Source organism: Falco biarmicus, chromosome 7 (assembly GCF_023638135.1).
Source record: "Falco biarmicus isolate bFalBia1 chromosome 7, bFalBia1.pri, whole genome shotgun sequence".
Lineage (NCBI taxonomy): Eukaryota > Metazoa > Chordata > Aves > Falconiformes > Falconidae > Falco > Falco biarmicus.
Genome location: NC_079294.1, coordinates 73,535,228 through 73,555,866, shown reverse-complemented (window position 1 = coordinate 73,555,866; position 20,639 = coordinate 73,535,228). Strand labels below are relative to the sequence as shown.

The following is a 20,639-nucleotide window of genomic DNA, read 5'->3' as shown; positions in this document are numbered from 1 at the left end:
CAAAATCAGATTCCATATATAGAACTTATTCAATTCATCAATTATTCATGCATAATCATAACATTTCCCGTAAATCATTTTCATACTCTCCTCCTATATCCGATTATGTGCAGTAAAGCTTAGAAAGATCTAGAAATGGGTCTAGGGTACAATTTGGGTAGGTGGTATATGAGTCGGTGGTCGCGATCTCCCCCTGCCGGAATTACCTTTTACTAAAGTTCACGGTTTCTTGGCAGGCACTTACAAGCTGTTCCAGTCGACTCTCCCCAGTTCCCATTAATCTCAAATTCTGACATTTCAATACACCTCTGCGTACAGAAGACTGTTTAACTACAATGGAACCTTTCAACCCTAGAGTTATTACAATAGTTCCAGGCCCTTCTTCTAGCCTTGGTACAAGACGTACAAAAGATTCCATAACAACTCTTACTGCGTAGCTGCAAGTTTCCTATAAATTTTTTTTTCCCTTATCCTTCTATATTTTAATTCTGTTAAATGATTTTATAAAATCAATTAATTAATCAAATAAAATCAATCAATTTTAACTTATTAACAAATCGGTAACACCATAACCAAGGGGAAAAGCATGTCTGACATCCTGCTCTTGTGTCTGAGCTCCAGCAACTAGCAAACTAGTTGTCCGAAATAAAAGTTGACTAATTATTTGCTAAGTGTATATAAGCTGTGCTGTATCCCTTGGGTCTCTGCCACTCCCTGGGGTGGTGGCCCAGCTCTGAGTTGTGACTAAAGCAAGCCCAGTGGTACCCGCATCTGTGTAAATTTCTCCTTTAACAACAGCAATTTCTGGGGCTTATATGTAGGACCCCACCATCCACCACCACCCCCGGTGCATGTTTTCCCGGTGCTGTTGTCTCTCCCGCGGTAATGGGGTGGAGGCACGGACAGAAAGAAGCACCCGACTGTTAAAGCCATCAGATGCAAAAGATTTAACTGCTCGAGACACGTGGGTGCTTTTTGGTACGGAGGCAACGGGTAATAGTGGCTGGGCTGCGAGTGGGCAAAGGGCAGAGCGAAGGGAACCCTGTAGCCGCAGCGAGCAGCTCCCCTGGTCGGGCGGTCTGAACTGCGCCGAGATCCCGGCCCGTGCTCGCACGGCCGGTGCTCAACACAGGGTCGGTGGGCGCTGCTGGCACCTGGCGGCCAGATGTCAGTACTGCAGCAGACTGGTTGGTTGATGCTGATCACAGGGCCGTGATCACCAGGTTGCAGACTCGTGCTCCATTCTTCTGATGTTTTTTAGTCTTTCTCTTGCCTGCTTCCTTATTTCTAGTGTTTTGGAATAAGTTCAGGGAGCTCTGTTTGCAACTGGTGGCAAGCTCAGGACAGAAGGACTGCTCTCCCTTGCAGAGCGAGTAGCTGACTGAGGGAGGAGGAGAACAAACCACCACGAGTCTCCAGCGATGCTGCACGAAGTCTTTAATGAGAAGGAGGAAATGCAGTGGCACAGAACAGACTCCAGGACATATGTCTGCAGGGTTCAGGGAGGTACAGAGGGAGAATGGCCCATTTCCCAAGGCCAAACTCCACACAAAGCGTTTGCCTTTTCCCATTCTGCTCTACCTGGTGGCAATCCCAGGCCACCAAGAGCAGTCCCTAACTCCAGCACCCTCCTCCCTCTCATCAGGAGATTCAGCAAAGTAGAAGAGAATGAGCCCTTTCTCGAGGGGCTCAGAGAAAACCAGTTTATGAGCCAGAGGAGACACCGCGGGGGGTGGGGGGGGTTGGGGTGGGATGCTGCCATACAGCGAGGAGCAGCAGGCACAGGTCCATCCTGCCAGGTGGGATAAGGACACCCGGCCTGCCTTTAAGGCAAGGGAATGCTCGAGCTGCTGCAGGGTTTCTGTCTTCCTTCCCGCTCCAAAGGGGGTGATCCGCCATCTTCAGCAGTTCAGACTGCAGCGGGGGATAGGCAGACACAGCCCTGATCCCCCCAGACCAAAGGAGCCCCCAGAAGAGATGGGAACCCCCCCAGCGCTGAGGGAGCTCCCAACAGCAGCTGACAGAGAGGATCCCACGGCTGTGCTCTGAGGGAAGGAGGTGAGGATGGGGCCCGGCAGGGTCACCACCACCGGGGAGGCCTCAATGGCCACGGTCGAGTCTGCACAGCGGGCGACACAGGGCTCACTGCAGCTGCTTGCAAGAGGAGTTGGGCCAGAAGCGCCGCAGGGGCGTGGAGGACAGGGTCTGAAGCAAGACATCTCTCGGTGAGGGAGGCAAAGCTGAAACACAGAGCAGACAGTGAGCACGAACCTCGGTATCGGTCTGCCCTTCCTTTCCTCAGCTCTCTCCGTGGACACGCTTTGGTTTAAAAACGGACAGCGTGCCTACGTGTGCCACCACCCTCATTGTGCCCTGCAAGTGGCACGGCACAGGAAGGCTGACTCACTTTTGGAATAGGAGCCAGCAGAGTGGGTTTCAAGCACCTGTGGAAAGACTGATCGTACCCCATCTCCAGAAAAAACATTGTGCTGAAGAAGGTGCTGGATGCACTGGGGCATTTGGTTAGAGACCATCTGCTGGTGGCAGAAGTTCTGTTGGGCAGACCTCCCTGCCGCTGAGCCCCATTGATCCCCTTCTGCTGGAAAGAACCCCCCTCCTCTTCCCCAGCCAGCCCCATCAAAAGGGAAAGAGGTGACAGCCCTTAAAGAGTTCTACTGCAGGGCCAAGCTGAGGCAGCCCAAGGATCAACCTGAGTAGCCACCGTGACAGCCATTCAGCCCACAGCGAGAGATGGAGTGGACTCAGGCTTACCTCGTTCCTCGAGGAGAGGCAGGCAAGAGAGGAGGATGCAGGGCCTGGAGCAGCGCAGGCTTTTATGCTGTGTCCCAGGGCCCTGGGGGGCCACTGACATTCCTTCCTCATGAAGCATCTGAAAACCCAGTAGCTATTGCTTGCTGAGGCTTTGTTGGTGATTAAGCCCTTGCCTCTTTCATCTGATGCGTTTTGCTCCTGCTGCATTCTACTGAACATTAGTATGATTGATTTTTGACCCAACTTCATACAGCCAATTAACACCAAGGCTAGTGAACAAGGAGATTTTTAGTGGGTTTGCCTTTGTCACTTTGCCTTTTTCGTCTTCAACATGGCCACCAGTCACAATCAAATTCCACTGAGGGACACATCAAGTCAGCTCTCAAGTGTTTTCAGGGCAGACACTCATGCTAAACCTGGGAGACATGTCTCTCCACAAGTCATTGCAGACCATGAGTAAGTTCAAGGTGGACATGAAGACTGCACAGTCTCATACAGGAGAAGAGACTCATCTCACTAGGTATGTGGCAAAGCTCAATGGCAAGGAAAGTCCATTGTGGGCTGGAAGGAAGCCCACTGTGGGCAGGAATGATGGCCATGAAGACCTTGCTTATGCTCATCAGGCTCTACCACATCCTGGTTTTGTGATCAAAAAGATGCCTGCATCCTTCTCCAGAAGAGACCCACACCCAAATTGGCCTGTTTTGCTCAGCAAGGTCATCGCGGAGGCCAAAGGTCTCAATGGCCTGCTTTTGAGGAGAGGCTCAGGGCAGGGACCCAAAAGCTCCTGACTTTTTTTTCTTGGGTCAGGAATGAGGTGGCTCCTTCCCTGCATTTCAAACTACAAAGGGACATTAGATCAGTCTCCCAGAGCACCTGGAAGTCATTGTAGTGTGGAAGAGTTGGGAAAACCCCTGAACTCTCCACAGAGATGAATCATGGTGCTATGGACTTCAGTGGACACGGTGCCCCAATCTCAGAGCTGCCGGGGATACTAGAGCTCAAGCCCCAAGTGCCGTTTTCTTTAAGGCCATTTCTACATGCTTTAGCACCATTCTTAATCAACTGGTGCTTCTATGCAATGTCCTACATTTTCTGTCTTCCAAGACATTGCCTTTTGGTGGCTGCTCAATGGCTCGTGTACCCCTGAATAAAAGCAACACCCACCTATGCATTGATTTCCTTGTTTCTGACAGGTTCTCCACTTCCCAAGCTGAGCCCAGACCCCTGGTTGGGAGAAGTGTGAGGGCATGGACAAGTTTTCATGGGCATGACTGTAGAGATCCCATGGAGAAATTACTTGAGAGAGGCTTGCCTAACCCTCAGGCATACTCTTTGCCATTATTAATCTGCCTTTGTTCCCTGGCTCATAGACAGAAAAAACAGGCTGTGGCAGAGCCCAATAAGAATAAGCAAGGTCCTCATGGCCTTCACTCATGCCTACAGGAGGCCTCCTTCCCACCCACAATGGTCCTTCCTTGCCATTGAGCTTTATTACATCTCTGGAGATGTGAATCTCTTCTCCCACCATCACCTGTGAGCCTAAATGGCCCCCTAGGAGAGAGATGCCTCCCAGGCTTAGACTGAGGCTGTGCCCCGAATGTGCTTGAGAACTGACTCGAGGTGTCCCTAATAGCTGAATCTCACCATGACTGGTGGCCAAGCTCACCAGGAAGAAAGCAACAAAATGAACACAACTCATGTGATGGAAAGCTACTTAAAATATCTGCACAGCTAGCCTGAGAACATCAAGCCAATTGGTCTTAGCAGGTTTGGACACAAATTAATTATATTGATGTTAGACGATATGCAGCAGGAGCAAAACACATCAGATGAAAGAGGCAAGGGCTTAATCACCAACAAAGCCTCAGCAAGCAATAGCTACTGGGTTTTCAGATGCTTCATGAGGAAGGAATGTCAGTGGCCCCCCAGGGCCCTGGGACACAGCATAAAAGCCTGCGCTGCTCCAGGCCCTGCATCCTCCTCTCTTGCCTGCCTCTCCTCGAGGAACGAGGTAAGCCTGAGTCCACTCCATCTCTCGCTGTGGGCTGAATGGCTGTCACGGTGGCTACTCAGGTTGATCCTTGGGCTGCCTCAGCTTGGCCCTGCAGTAGAACTCTTTAAGGGCTGTCACCTCTTTCCCTTTTGATGGGGCTGGCTGGGGAAGAGGAGGGGGGTTCTTTCCAGCAGAAGGGGATCAATGGGGCTCAGCGGCAGGGAGGTCTGCCCAACAGAACTTCTGCCACCAGCAGATGGTCTCTAACCAAATGCCCCAGTGCATCCAGCACCTTCTTCAGCACAATGTTTTTTCTGGAGATGGGGTACGATCAGTCTTTCCACAGGTGCTTGAAACCCACTCTGCTGGCTCCTATTCCAAAAGTGAGTCAGCCTTCCTGTGCCGTGCCACTTGCAGGACACAATGAGGGTGGTGGCACACGTAGGCACGCTGTCCGTTTTTAAACCAAAGCGTGTCCACGGAGAGAGCTGAGGAAAGGAAGGGCAGACCGATACCGAGGTTCGTGCTCACTGTCTGCTCTGTGTTTCAGCTTTGCCTCCCTCACCGAGAGATGTCTTGCTTCAGACCCTGTCCTCCACGCCCCTGCGGCGCTTCTGGCCCAACTCCTCTTGCAAGCAGCTGCAGTGAGCCCTGTGTCGCCCGCTGTGCAGACTCGACCGTGGCCATTGAGGCCTCCCCGGTGGTGGTGACCCTGCCGGGCCCCATCCTCACCTCCTTCCCTCAGAGCACAGCCGTGGGATCCTCTCTGTCAGCTGCTGTTGGGAGCTCCCTCAGCGCTGGGGGGGTTCCCATCTCTTCTGGGGGCTCCTTTGGTCTGGGGGGATCAGGGCTGTGTCTGCCTATCCCCCGCTGCAGTCTGAACTGCTGAAGATGGCGGATCACCCCCTTTGGAGCGGGAAGGAAGACAGAAACCCTGCAGCAGCTCGAGCATTCCCTTGCCTTAAAGGCAGGCCGGGTGTCCTTATCCCACCTGGCAGGATGGACCTGTGCCTGCTGCTCCTCGCTGTATGGCAGCATCCCACCCCAACCCCCCCCACCCCCCGCGGTGTCTCCTCTGGCTCATAAACTGGTTTTCTCTGAGCCCCTCGAGAAAGGGCTCATTCTCTTCTACTTTGCTGAATCTCCTGATGAGAGGGAGGAGGGTGCTGGAGTTAGGGACTGCTCTTGGTGGCCTGGGATTGCCACCAGGTAGAGCAGAATGGGAAAAGGCAAACGCTTTGTGTGGAGTTTGGCCTTGGGAAATGGGCCATTCTCCCTCTGTACCTCCCTGAACCCTGCAGACATATGTCCTGGAGTCTGTTCTGTGCCACTGCATTTCCTCCTTCTCATTAAAGACTTCGTGCAGCATCGCTGGAGACTCGTGGTGGTTTGTTCTCCTCCTCCCTCAGTCAGCTACTCGCTCTGCAAGGGAGAGCAGTCCTTCTGTCCTGAGCTTGCCACCAGTTGCAAACAGAGCTCCCTGAACTTATTCCAAAACACCAAAAATCTTCAGGGTCATTGACCGTGAACCTGTAACCTGGTCATCACAGCCCTGTGGGGCCAGTTGTGCAATTGTTCTTTGTGAAAGTTATGACAGACCTAGTGAATTACCTTTTCAGTCTTCTCTAGTCATTGTTCACAAAACCGTATGACAAACAGCCATGGTAGCACTTCTCTCTTTCATTGATGTTGTGGGAATAAATTCCAGGGGATTGGGTATGGACTGTAAAGGAGAAAAGCACTCCTGAGAGAGAAAGACAAACTCTATATGCATCCTCACCATCCAGACTGGTTTTTGACTGTCAGTACAGCAAAGAACACTGCTTTTTGCTTTAAGCAACCCTGGAATCAGAGACTTTAGAAACTTCATCTTCTCTGGGGGGAGAGTCCAGTTCTGAGAGGCTCCTTTTGTTCCCCTTGGCCAACAGTCTATAAGCTGCAAGAGAAATAATCTACCTCAGTTCGTAGTTACCAGGAGCATTGTTACATCCAATTCCTGTAAACTTCAGGGTGTCTCTGCAGTTCCGGAGCCTGGACAGGGCAGGTCAGTGTCTCCAGGGTGGCTTCAGATCAGGCATACAGGCCTTTGAGCTATTACAGAAAGAATAGGCCTCCTCTCACCACCCAGCCAAATTGCAGAGCTGTCCTCATGAAGCACATGCCGTTCCTTTACCAGCGCCTAGGCATTTTCGGTGTTTGTCTGTACCCTACCACACCAGCATGCTTTTCCTGTCAGGTGCAAGCAGCAGCAGCAGAAGGTGCGGTTCTGTGCCAGACTGAAAAAGCCACTCTTCTGGCTACTGTACCACCACTGCAGTCATGAGTCAAGCCTGATGCCTTCCCAACAGGTGGAAAGCACTGCTCTTAATTTGTCTTTAAGCAGCAAGGGGGTGAGGGGAGTGGCTTGACACCCCAGGGGAAAACTGGGCATTTTTCCATCAGGAGAGCCTGCCAGCAGCAAGTGTAAGAAGCTGTGGAGCCAGGCTGAAGAGGCCAGCTGCACTGGCCAGGAATTGAAGCTGGGTCAACTGCTTGGAAGGCAGCTATGCTCACCACTCTTCCACCAATGCACCTGTGGGCACTGGTGCCTTTTGCTCCTCCACCTCATAGGCTGGCTGGCCTCCTTCTTCCAGACACACACACACACCCCTGACACCCCACCCCCCCCACTCCCCCACTTCCTCAAGCCCCTGTTCATCCTCACCCTCTCTTCTGCAACCTCCTCCCACCCTTGCCCTGCCTGCAGAAAGGTACTGCCACTTGTACCACCTCCATCCCAACTCCTTAACACCATTTTCCTGCTCCAGCACCAAAACTGAATTGGATCTACTTTCATCCAGTGATGTAAGTTACTGCTTTTTGTGGATCTTCTAATATTTAGGTCTGTGCTCTGGCATTGGGCGAAGCTAGCCAGAGCTGGCAGAAAACAATCTAACCAAAACAAACTCTCTCCTCTCTCCCTCTACATCACCCACACCCCCCATTTATTATCCCTTTGCCCCTCCACACTTTTTCTCAACCAGGTTCCACCTTGCCCTTTCTGTGGATCTGTCCCACTCTCTCAAACTATTCCCTCTACGCAGCAGCAACCTGCATGGCAGTTGTGGTCTTTGCTTGAGGGTTGACACTACCCTGCATCCCCAAGAGGCTGGAGGTGCTGCCGGGAGGTCACCGTCTTCCCTGCAGCAGTGCCCCCACCCTCGTGCTCACAGCAGGCTTAGAGTCCCCCTCAGATAAATATGAGCAACTAAGTGGGGTCTAATATCCCACCTCCCCCTGCTTGTGTCCACACAGCTGCCTTCACTTCTTCCCTGGAAGCAGCTGAGACCAGTTGGGGAGCAAAACCATCCCTGTGGCAGCATATCCCAGCTGCCTGGCTGAGGACAAGGTACTGGGAGCTGCATTTGTAGCCACTGGGCTTATGCCTCAAAAGGCCTCTGGAACCCTGGTACATGTCACATGGTTGGTGAAGCTCACAGCAGGAGGGCCTGGAGCACAGCATTGCCCTGGAACTGCCAGGGAGCTGGGTGTCATCCATCCAATCAGCAGGTCAATAAGGGCTGGAGCAGGTAGTTGTGGCCGAGTGGTGAAGGTGATGGGCTAGAAATCCATTGGAGTTTCCCTGCGCAGTTTCGAATTCTGCCAACTACGGGTCAGAGTCTGTTTTTGGGCTGCCCAGAATTGACTTTACTGCAACCACGGGACCTACAGCTATTGTCCTCACTCCTGGAAATTCCTGGGTCAGCAATAAAGTCCTGCTCCCACTGGCATGCCCAAACCAACAGGCATCACCCCTGCCACATCCTCCCTCACCAAAAGGCTCCACCAGCTCAGCCTGCCCAGACCTTTCCTGGGGCACCTGGCAGCAGCATTTAAGGCTGGGCAACTGCCCAGTGTGGATGGGACAGCCCTGCCCTGGGGGGACTGGGAACCACCTCCACCCTCAGCAGATTTGGTCGGTCAGACCAGGCACAAAGGAGGGGGTATTCTCTGGCAGGCTTCCCGGTGGCAGGGGCAGCCCTCAGCTGTTGGAGAGCAGCAGGGTCAGGGCTATGCCAGGGAGGGTCTGAGCTAAGAGCTGTGAGTCAGCACAGCACAGCATGGGCAAGGGAGGGTCCACACAGCTGGTGTGAAAGGCAACAACATGCTAACTGCTATGCAACTTGCCTAGAGGAAGAGACACTGCCTAGGACCAAGAGCTTTTACTCAGGGCCAACTTGACTTGAAGAGCCAACCTAAACTGACCCTCACTGGCTGAGAACTCAGCATACAGACAATAAAATAATACGAGATTTCTTTTTCCAAAGATCACCAGGCATAGGCCACAGTCATAACAGCAATGAACCTGAATCTCATACAAATCCCCTCCACCTGCACGGGTCATTGGTTTAGAACAGTGAAGATTAAAACCCCACTGACTGTACAGCCACAACACTTGCACAGGACAAGCACATGCTGATTTCATGAGCAATAGTAGCTGATTAGCCCACTCCTTAACGTAAGTAATTTGATTGGTTGACACAGCTGTAGTGTAATATACAACCCCCCTGCTTTCCTCTCTGTTTGGGTCCTCCATGCATTAGGCTGGGGCACTGTGATGTGCACAGCTGAAACAGAAGAATTACTTCCCTCAGTCCTTCTATGCAAAGCATCCTTGTCTCCCTCCCTGGCAACCAAAGGACTGACTTTGACACTAGGTAGTCTCACAATCCTTGGAGAGCTGGATTTCCTAGCAGGGTGCACCCTCATAAGCTCATTGGAGAGCAACTCCTGTCCACCATGCAAAGTAATAAGGTTGACCCCTCAATCCAAGGTTTGCTTCAGCCCCTGCAGAGCCAGCTTGGGTGGTCAAAGAGAAAGTCCCCATCCAGGGTTGTGGGCAGATTGTGAGAAGCAGGGCAAGGCAAGGCCATTGAACTATCCACTGCAGGGGCGCAGGAGGTGAACTTTCCTGGGAGACATTTTACTTCCTGGATGAGGGTACAGGACAGAGGAAAGGAAGGAGACATGTGTGCTGGCCAGTGCCAGAGAGTGTTAGGCAGAGGTGTGGGAGGTGCCAGCTGCAGTACCAGGGAGAGCAGAGTGGCGCAGCGGGAGCGTGCTGGGCCCATAACCCAGAGGTCGATGGATCGAAACCATCCTCTGCTACAGAGTTTCTTTTAACCTGCTCCTGACAGCTGACACCTTCGCACAGAAAGTTTTAACTTGCACTGCTCTAAGGTCTCTCTGGGCACCCATAGCCCTGTCTCTCCTGTTCCCTCAGTCCCTTCTCTCTGCCACTGCCACCTTCTTTCTCCTTTGTCTTTGTAGCAGCCAGCACTCCCAAACTGACCCTCAGCTGTGGGTGTGGAGCAGCAAGCAGACCTCTCCCCACAAGGAGCTGGGCATCCTGGGGACACAGTGTTTCCTCCCTTCCCTTCAGGCAGCTTAAATGCTAGCTTCAAAGCCACAGGTTGGGACCTCCAGGAACCTGCAGGTGCAGAGGATAAGGCTGGTGCTACATTGGAAAGCACCAGTGCCATCAACTTGACCATCTGGAGGGTTTTCCCCATCCTAGTCTGTTTGCTGCCCTGCCCTCATGCAGGTCCAGCCAGGAGCAGAGCTGAGCAGGAGTTCCCAGTGGGCCCTGTATTGTGCCCATTATATGTGGGTAGGTTTTGGAAGTGGAAGGGAGACAGAGCACTGCAGGGTGGCCTCTGTGCAAAGAGATAAGGGGCTGCCCTGTGCTGGACACAGCTAGATCCAGCCACTTCCACAACACTGAGCTGTCTGTGAGTTTTGTGGCATGGAGAGAACCCACGCTGGAGTTACAGGATGAGTTAGTTATTCCTTCCCTTGCCCCACCATGGCCTTTCAATTGCCACGACCCTTCAAAAACAAATCGAGGGTGTCCTCTTCCAGAAGTCCTCCTTGTTTGAGTGCTTCACAAGCTGGCAGCAGGAAGATGCCGTGGGTATCTGCATGTGAGCTCCCTGCTACCTGAGTACCTGATAGGCCAGAAGATCACTCTGACCTTGACTGTGAGGTTACCTCTGGCTCTTCAGGCAACAGACTTGCACTTGGTGCTTTTCTTCATTCCCTAATGCACGCCACTGCATGGTGCAGCACTATCAAAACTAGCCTGCTACAACAAGGCTTTTACCATCACATACCAGGTTAACTTCAATAAGTAGTTCCCACACCTTGCCCCAGCACAGCCACCAATCCTCCACAAGGTTTCAAAAGTTCATCTACTATCCGTGCTGTTTCTCCATCCTCTACAGGCCAGTCCACCCTACTTCTTGCCTCTGCTGTGCCCAGATTCCTCCTTCTCTGGGCTCCTCATGCAGCCAGCCTCTCCTCATCTAGGCCCCCTTTATCTCTCTGGTTCTCCCAGGGCCTCTCCTACATCTGAGACTCTCTCCTCCCTCTGCTTCTTCCAGGTCTCTGTCTGGTACTCCTCTTCTATACCCCTTAGAGCTCTTTAACTATCTAGTAGGAACCAGCCACAACTGCACTTTATCCACGTCAGCCAACCCACTGCCCCTGAAGCCAGCCCACAGCTGTATATTATCAATGTTAATTAACCTGCCTTCATTCCTCTATAATTCTTCTACAGCTCCCCCCTTTTTTTCCTTTCTTCTTTTCCTTCTTAAAGATGGTTTAATAATGATTTAACAATCATCACAACCTTTTCACAAATAAACTTTTCATACAGTCCAGACAACTTGTCCCTGAGCTCTTTTCTTTTTCTTCTTAACAACTGCATGGTCTGCTTGTAGCCGTAAGTCATCCCATAGGCCCTCCAGAGGTGCCTTCTAAACCTCGGTATTCTGGGGTGCAGAGTCTCATGGGCCCTTGAGCAGCCACCAGAAGGCAATGCCTTCAAAGGCAGCTGGTGTATGAATGTTCATAGAATCACAGAATCACAGAATGCACAGAAAGCAGAACTTGAGGATAGATGAGGCTATGAACTCTGGTATCCCTGGCACGCCTGAGGCCGGGACACCATGTCCACTGAAGTCCATAGCAGGATGACTCATGTTTGCCTGGAGTTCAGGGTTTTTCCCAACTCTCCACATCATGATGACTCCCAGGTGCTCTGGGAGACTGACCCAATCTCCCTTTGTAGTTTGAAATGTATGGAATGGGCCACCCCATTCCTGACCCAGAAAAAAGGGCTGTGAGCTTTTGAGTCCCTCCCCTCCCCTCTCCTCAAAAGGAGGCCATCCAGGATTTTTGCCTCTGGGAAGATCTTGCTGAGCAAGACAGGTCAATTTGGGTGTGGGTCTCCTTCAGGGAAGGACACAAGCATCTCTTTGATCACCCTCTTACGCCTTGATTTGCTTGTTTCCAAGAGGTTCTCCACTTCCCAAGCTGAACTCCCATGTGTGAGGGCCTGGTCAAGTTGTCAGGGAATATGGCTGTGGAGATTTGTTGCAGTCTGCCTCTGAGACAGGAGGAGAGCAACTAAGGTTCAAAAATTCCCACCCCCCTGCCCCCGGCTAAATTAAGTGAAACAACACCAAACAACCAAGTAAACATTTTAAGTATAACAAAGCTAACTTGAACTTGGAAAATGTAAAAAGCCTTGGCAAGGAGGGCTCTTATTGAGAAACAGCCATAGGAGGAAGAAGGAAAGAAAAGGAAGGAAAGAATGACAGGAAAAGAAAGATAGCAGCACCATTGGACCCCACGCTGACAATGGTGGGTGGGTTGATCCTCTGGTGATGGGCACACACGCACATGGCTCCCTGGCTTGTGCCTTTTATAGTCTAGTCCCTGCCTCTCAATTGCGCCAGTTACACCCCTCGAGGATTTACCTCCTGATTTTCTGCACAGGCGGCATTGTAGGGGGTGGTTGCAAAGGGTCTTTTGGGTGGTCATGAGCCCCTTCCTCAAATAAACTCTGAATAGCCTCTGGCCCTGTACGGTGTGTTACCATGCCGGACCTGACAGAGCACAGAACTGTGCACACTCCAGCACACCCTCTGAGTCCTGTGTGATCCAAATCCTGTGTGAGCCAGCTCCTTATCCTTGCTATGCTGAGCATGACTGTCTCACCAGGATGTTTGAACATCAACACACATTAACTCTTTCAGTCCCTCACAAGATCCCGTGGAGAAGTCACTTGAGAGAGACCTGTCTGACCCTCTGGTATGCTCTTTGTTGTTATGAATCTGCTTTCATTCACTGGGCACATGGGAGGTAAAAACAGGCTGTGGCAGAACCTGATAAGAGTAAGCAAGGTCCTCATGGCCCTCACTCCCACCCACAAAGAACTGTCCTCCAGACAACAACGATCTTTCTTTGCCATTGAGCTTTGCCACACCCCTGGAGAGGTGTGTCTCTAGACTGTGACCTCCGAGTTAATTTGCCTTATGAATCTGGGACACAGAGGAATTGTTTCAATGTTAGGAAGCATCATGCTTGCCAGGCCCTGATCCTGATAGGGGACTTCAGCCACCTAGACTTGTTCTGGAAAAGCAGCACAGCAAAATGCAAGCAGTCCAGGAAACCTCTGGAATATATTAAGGACAACTTCCTAGCACAGGTGAGGGAGAGCTCGACCAGAGGAGAGGCACTGCTGGAACTGTTGTTTACTAGTACAGAAGACCTTACTGGTGAGGTCAGGAGTGGAGGTAGCCTGGACCGCAGCAATTATGCCCTGGTAGAATTCTCAGTCTTGAGGGGTACAGGATGGGCAAAAGTAGAGGCACAGCCCTAAACCTCACACAAGAAAGCTGTCAGCTGTTTAGGGATCCAGTGTGTGCGATCCCTTAGGAAACTGCCTTCAGAGATAAAGGAGCAAACAAGACGTGGGAGATGCTGAAAGGCATTTTTCTTAGGGTACAAGAAGCTCTCAACACCAATGTGAAAGCAGTCAGGCAGGGGGGGCAGAAGTCCAGCTTGGCTAAATAAAGACCTCTTAGCCAAACTAAACCACAAAACCAAAATGTATGGGCAGCGGAGCCAGGGATACACATCCTGGGGCGATTATAGGGAAATGGCCAGGGAGCGCAAGGAGGGGATCAGGAAAGCCAAAGCACAGCTGGAGCTGAACTTGGCTAGGGATGTGGAAGATAACAAGAAGGGTTTCTTCAGGTACACAGGACAAGAAAGGAAGATGAAAGTAACTGTACCCACAGTGAGTGAAATGGGAGACCTGGCTACAACCGACATGGCGAAGACAGAGGTACTCAGAAACTTTTTTGCCTTAGTCTTCACTGGCAAGTGCTCTAGTGACACAACCCAATTCACAGAATCCAAAGGTCCGGACTGGGAGAATGATGTACCACCCACCACAGGAGAAGATCGGATTTGACACCATCTAAGGAACCTGAATGTGCACATGTGATGTGCACAGATGAATTTGCTAAGCCAGTATCCATTAAACTTGAAAAGTCGTGGCAACTGGTGAAATTCCTGGTGACTGGAAAAGGGGAAACATAACCCCCATTTTTAAAAGGGAAAAAAGGACGACCCAGGAACTGCAGGCTGCTCAGTCTTCCCTCTGTGCCCAGCAAGATCACAGAGCAGATCCTGCTGGAAACTATGCTAAGGCACATGGAAAACTAAGATGTGATTGATGACAGCCAATGTGGCTTCCATAAAGGCAAATCATGCCTGACAAACATTGGCCTTCTGTGGTGGTGTTACAACACTGGAGGATAAGGGAAGAGCAACTGACATCATCTAATTGTGTGAGGCATTTGATACTGTCCAGAACAACATCCTTGTCTCTAAAATGGAAAGACATGGATTTGATGGGTGGACCACTCTGTGGATAAGGAATTGGCTGGATGGTTGCACTCAAAAAGTTGCAGTCAACAGGTCTATGCCCGGGTGGAAGCCAGTGATGAGTGGTGTCCCTCAGGGGCATATTTGGACCAGTATTGTTTAACATCTTTGTCAGGGACACAGACAGTGGGATTGAGTGCACCCTCAGCAAGTTTGTAGATGACATCAAGCTGAGCAGTGTGGTTGATACTCTAGAGAGAAGGGATGTCATCCAGAGGAACTTTGACAGGCTAGAGAGCTGGGCCCATGTCAAACCTATGAAGCTCAACAAGGTCAAATGCAAGGTCCTGCACCGGGGTTGGGGCAATCCCAAATGTGGATACAGGCTGGGCAATGAGTGGATTGAGAGCAGCCCTGCAGAGAAGGACTTGGGGGTATTGGTGTATGAAAAAATGACTATGAGCTGGCAATGTGTGCTCACAGCCCACAATGCTGGTTGTATCAAAAGCAGTGTGGCTAGCAGGTCAAGGGAGGGGATTCTGCCCCTCTTCACTGCTATTGTGGGACCCCACCTGGAGTACTGGGTTCAGCTCTCAGGCCGCCAGCACAGAAAAGATGTGGACCTGCTTGAGCAAGTCCAGAGGAAGACCACAAAGATGATGAGGGGTCTGGAGCACCTCCCCTGTGAAGACAGAGTGAGGGGGCTGGGGTTGTTTAGCCTAGGGAAAAGAAGGCTCCCAAGAGACCTTCAGGAAAGATGGGGAGGGACTATTTATCAGGGGGTCTAGTGATAGGATGAGGGCTAAAGGTCTTAAACCTAAAGAGGGTAGATTTATTTTAGACATTAGGAAGAAATTCATTCTTTATGAGGGTGGTGAGACACTAGAAAAGATTGTCCAGAGAAGTTGTGGATGCCCTCTCCCTGGAAATGTTCAAGGCCAGGATGGATGGGCCTGAGAACAGCCTCATTTGTGTAAAAGTAGCCTTGCCTAAGGCAGAAGGTCAGAGGTGGATGTTCCTAAAGGTCCCTTGCACCCAAAACCATCCCATGACTCCTTCTATGATTCTAAAGTGTTATGAAGCAGCGGGAGCAAAACACATCAGATGAAAGAGGCAAGGGCTTAATCACCAACAAAGCCTCAGCAAGCAATAGCTACTGGGTTTTCAGATGCTTCATGAGGAAGGAATGTCAGTGGCCCCCCAGGGCCCTGGGACACAGCATAAAAGCCTGCGCTGCTCCAGGCCCTGCATCCTCCTCTCTTGCCTGCCTCTCCTCGAGGAACGAGGTAAGCCTGAGTCCACTCCATCTCTCGCTGTGGGCTGAATGGCTGTCACGGTGGCTACTCAGGTTGATCCTTGGGCTGCCTCAGCTTGGCCCTGCAGTAGAACTCTTTAAGGGCTGTCACCTCTTTCCCTTTTGATGGGGCTGGCTGGGGAAGAGGAGGGGGGTTCTTTCCAGCAGAAGGGGATCAATGGGGCTCAGCGGCAGGGAGGTCTGCCCAACAGAACTTCTGCCACCAGCAGATGGTCTCTAACCAAATGCCCCAGTGCATCCAGCACCTTCTTCAGCACAATGTTTTTTCTGGAGATGGGGTACGATCAGTCTTTCCACAGGTGCTTGAAACCCACTCTGCTGGCTCCTATTCCAAAAGTGAGTCAGCCTTCCTGTGCCGTGCCACTTGCAGGGCACAATGAGGGTGGTGGCACACGTAGGCACGCTGTCCGTTTTTAAACCAAAGCGTGTCCACGGAGAGAGCTGAGGAAAGGAAGGGCAGACCGATACCGAGGTTCGTGCTCACTGTCTGCTCTGTGTTTCAGCTTTGCCTCCCTCACCGAGAGATGTCTTGCTTCAGACCCTGTCCTCCACGCCCCTGCGGCGCTTCTGGCCCAACTCCTCTTGCAAGCAGCTGCAGTGAGCCCTGTGTCGCCCGCTGTGCAGACTCGACCGTGGCCATTGAGGCCTCCCCGGTGGTGGTGACCCTGCCGGGCCCCATCCTCACCTCCTTCCCTCAGAGCACAGCCGTGGGATCCTCTCTGTCAGCTGCTGTTGGGAGCTCCCTCAGCGCTGGGGGGGTTCCCATCTCTTCTGGGGGCTCCTTTGGTCTGGGGGGATCAGGGCTGTGTCTGCCTATCCCCCGCTGCAGTCTGAACTGCTGAAGATGGCGGATCACCCCCTTTGGAGCGGGAAGGAAGACAGAAACCCTGCAGCAGCTCGAGCATTCCCTTGCCTTAAAGGCAGGCCGGGTGTCCTTATCCCACCTGGCAGGATGGACCTGTGCCTGCTGCTCCTCGCTGTATGGCAGCATCCCACCCCAACCCCCCCCACCCCCCGCGGTGTCTCCTCTGGCTCATAAACTGGTTTTCTCTGAGCCCCTCGAGAAAGGGCTCATTCTCTTCTACTTTGCTGAATCTCCTGATGAGAGGGAGGAGGGTGCTGGAGTTAGGGACTGCTCTTGGTGGCCTGGGATTGCCACCAGGTAGAGCAGAATGGGAAAAGGCAAACGCTTTGTGTGGAGTTTGGCCTTGGGAAATGGGCCATTCTCCCTCTGTACCTCCCTGAACCCTGCAGACATATGTCCTGGAGTCTGTTCTGTGCCACTGCATTTCCTCCTTCTCATTAAAGACTTCGTGCAGCATCGCTGGAGACTCGTGGTGGTTTGTTCTCCTCCTCCCTCAGTCAGCTACTCGCTCTGCAAGGGAGAGCAGTCCTTCTGTCCTGAGCTTGCCACCAGTTGCAAACAGAGCTCCCTGAACTTATTCCAAAACACTAGAAATAAGGAAGCAGGCAAGAGAAAGACTAAAAAACATCAGGAGAATGGAGCACGAGTCTGCAACCTGATGATCACGGCCCTGTGATAGCTCTCAATGTCAGCCTTGACTTCCATCACTCAAAGCATTTCACAGCTGATCTCTTTTCCTCTGCCAGTACTGCCCTGACAGAAACAATCTTATGAACTGGGCTGAGATGGCAACACTTCCAGAGGTGGCAAGAAAAATGGACATGTGCACTCTTCTGAGTTGTGGAGGACATCTTTCAGAAACATGCAGGGTCAGGTTGCCTTTCTGGGCCTGAATCTCTGTCAGAATCTTTGCATCTGGAAGTCAGGTTTTATACCTTGTTGCTTTTTGCTGATGCACCTTGCTACTCACAGGTGTTTTGGAGGAGAAAAGTACCCAAGCTGCTCAGGGTAATCCAAATGCTTCTACATGCAAGCATGCAACCAAGAATGAAGGAATATCCAGTGTCACTGTTTAGTCTCACAGATGGATGCATTTCTCTCCTCAAATACTATGCCACCTAAACCTCTCAACAGTCACTGCAGCTTGAGGTCCATGAACTCGGCGATAGGTACATGTCTTCCTCTGATGGAATGCTCTCACTTCTGCTTTCTCTCTTGGTCCAATCTGCTCCCAGCAGCAAGTGGAAAGCCTTCTGCAAAGTTTCCTTCCTCTGCAGGAGACCTGGATATCTGCATACCAAGTGCCCTTTACAGGGAATCCATGGCTGTCATTGTGTATCTGATTCCCATTTCTGCACACAGCTAGGGGCTCTGTCAGCCCTACCAAAGCAACTCTGGGGTGATCAAGGACTTGGTTCATCTGCCGTACAAGAACAGGCTGGGAGAGCTGGGTTTGGTGAGTCTGGGGAAGGGAAGGCCAAAGGGGGCACCTTATGTACATCTCTAAACACCTGGGATGGGACAGGGGACAGACAGACATCAGAGCCATCCTTTTGTCAGTGGTGCCTAGGGGCAGGGCAAGAAGCAATTGACAGAGGCAGAAATACAAGAAATGCCACACACAGTAATCCTGTTTTACTGTGAGGGTGGTCAAAGACCAGTGTCCCAGTTGGTCAGGTGTGAATGTGAACACAGACCCTTTGACTGGTCCTCTCAACTGTTTTTTGCAACCTTTGTATGAAAAACTGCCATTAAAATTCCCTCTTTCCTTGGTGTTGTGGGAATAAACTCCAGGGGATGGAGATGGAGTCAAAAGCGGGTAAGTGCTGGTTTTCAGCTCTAGGCATAGTCAGTGTGACTGCAAGATGGATTAGGGTGGGCATTTCAGCAGAGAACTGAGCGATCACAAACCCCCTCTTTGCAATTCCACCTGATTGTAGCATTGCTGATGATGGAGTAGGAGTTTGCAAATACTCTGCCAACCTGAACCCTCTATACAACCCCACTGCCCAGACTGATTTTTGACTGTCAGCACATCAAAGAACATTGGTTTTTTTGCTTTAGGGAACCCTGTAATCACTGACTTGAGAAACTTCATCCCCTTGAGTTAAAGAGTCTAGTTGTAAGGGACTCCCTGTGTTTCCCTTGGACCACAGGCCATAAGCTGCAAGAGAATTGAGGGGGGTTTACTTCTGAGTTACCAGAAACATCATTACATCAAGTTCCAGTAAAACTCAGGATGCCTCTGCAATGCCAGAGCCTGGATAAGGTAGGTTAGTGGCCTTGCACATGCGCTGTGGATATAGTGTCTGTGAGACCTGCAGTCTTGGTTGTTAAGCAGAGTATTTCAATCCAAGTTACAGTGTGTACCATTGTCTGTTTTCAGGAAAGAGTGCTATAGAGGAAATAATGCTGTGCTCTGAACACAGACATTGTACATACCAGCATTCCCTCTGAAGGGCATGAAACTCCACATTTGACCAGCCAGCACTGGGGAGATGGAAAAGATGAAGAAAGATGGAGAGCAAAGTCACTCCAGTATGATTTTGAGACATTATCTAAAGAGCGGGCATCCTCCCACTGTATCGCCAAATTGCATACGCAGCCTTGGTCCCCACCTAGGCATACTTGATCTTCATCTTTGACCTGCCACGGTAGCATGCTTTTCTTGCCAAGTGCCACAAGCAGCAGCAACAGGTCCAGCTCTGGGCCAGACCAAAAATCCCTTTCCTCTGGCTCCTGTACCGACACCACAGTGAAGATCCTAGCCTGGAGCCACTTCAGCAGGAAGAATACATTGGTCTCAGCAAGGTGTCCTCCAGGGCCCCAATCAGCTAACGCTGTATGAGTACTTCTCACTAGCAGCAGCATCTGGGATCCTTGGTAGAGAAAATGGGGAGAACCAGGGATGAAGAGAAAGCATGCCCAGGAAAGCAGATGTATCATGGCAGGGAATAGAGGACCAGAGTAGAGGTTGTAACCTCTCACCTAGGGGTTACAGGGCTACCTCAGTGCTGCTCTGATCACAACTGTCTGGGGTTGCACAATACAGTTTACAAGGTCCGGGGCTGTTCTTGTGGGACCCAGAGACAAGATTGAGGATATCCCCCCCCTTTACAAACCTGAGAGCATGCACAGATGCTTCGACTGGGGGAGACATAGGTGTTGTCAGAGGCTGTAGACCCACTGGGAGGAGCAGGGTAGAGCTATATGCCTTGCAAGCGTGGCTTTCACAGCGAGATGCCGCGGCTCTGTGCTGTACTTCCTTACTGGTGGGGGCTCAACTTGCTGGGGGAAGCTGGGCAGGCGATTTCGGAGCACCAGGGGCAAGGCGCTGTGGAGGCTTGATAAATAAAAAGCTGCATGCGTTGGCCGGGAATCGAACCCGGGTCAACTGCTTGGAAGGCAGCTATGCTCACCACTATACCACCAACGCAACTACGTATGTATTTTTCCTGCTCCTTCAGTTCACAGGCTGCCTGGCCTCCTCTTTCCAGTGTCCTGCATGCATACTACCATAAGGTACTGCAGAATATATATGTTTCTGTATGTGTGAGATGTTGACTACAAAACCTCAAGCTGCAGTAGCCACTGACTAGGAAGATCAGCATCAGGGAGTGCCCTGGATTGGAGCGCGACACTGGACAAACCTTGTCCTGTGAGTACCTGTGTGAGTGCCGGTGGTGCTTTTGGGGGCGCTAGTGATGAAGCCTTCCGCTCCACACAGACCAGTTTGCCATGCTAAGAGGCTCTTTGGTAGCGCTGGCTGCTAAGATCACAAAGAGAGGAGAAGATGGCGATGGTGGAGAGAAGGCGCTGAGGGAACAGGAGAGTCATGGCCATGGGTGCGCAGGGAGCTGGAGAACAGAAGTGCAGGCTAAAACTTGCTGACAGATGCAAGGAAGAGGCAGCAGCTGCTGCTGGAGCAAGGGGAAAAAATCATTTAGCAGAGGATGATTTTGATCCATTGA

At 51.4% G+C, this 20,639-nt stretch overlaps 3 non-coding genes across 3 annotated transcripts; 2 read left to right on the top strand and 1 right to left on the bottom strand.

The window, feature by feature from the left end:
* Positions 1 to 8,337: 8,337 nt before the first annotated feature.
* TRNAS-AGA (transfer RNA serine (anticodon AGA)) lies at positions 8,338 to 8,419 on the top strand. The gene has a single exon. It is a non-coding gene; the product is annotated as a tRNA-Ser (tRNA).
* A 1,425-nt stretch (positions 8,420 to 9,844) lies between these two features.
* Positions 9,845 to 9,916, top strand: TRNAM-CAU (transfer RNA methionine (anticodon CAU)). The gene has a single exon. It is a non-coding gene; the product is annotated as a tRNA-Met (tRNA).
* Positions 9,917 to 20,032: 10,116 nt separating this feature from the next.
* On the bottom strand, positions 20,033 to 20,104 carry TRNAG-UCC (transfer RNA glycine (anticodon UCC)). Its single transcript has one exon. It is a non-coding gene; the product is annotated as a tRNA-Gly (tRNA).
* Between the last annotated feature and the right edge of the window lie 535 nt (positions 20,105 to 20,639).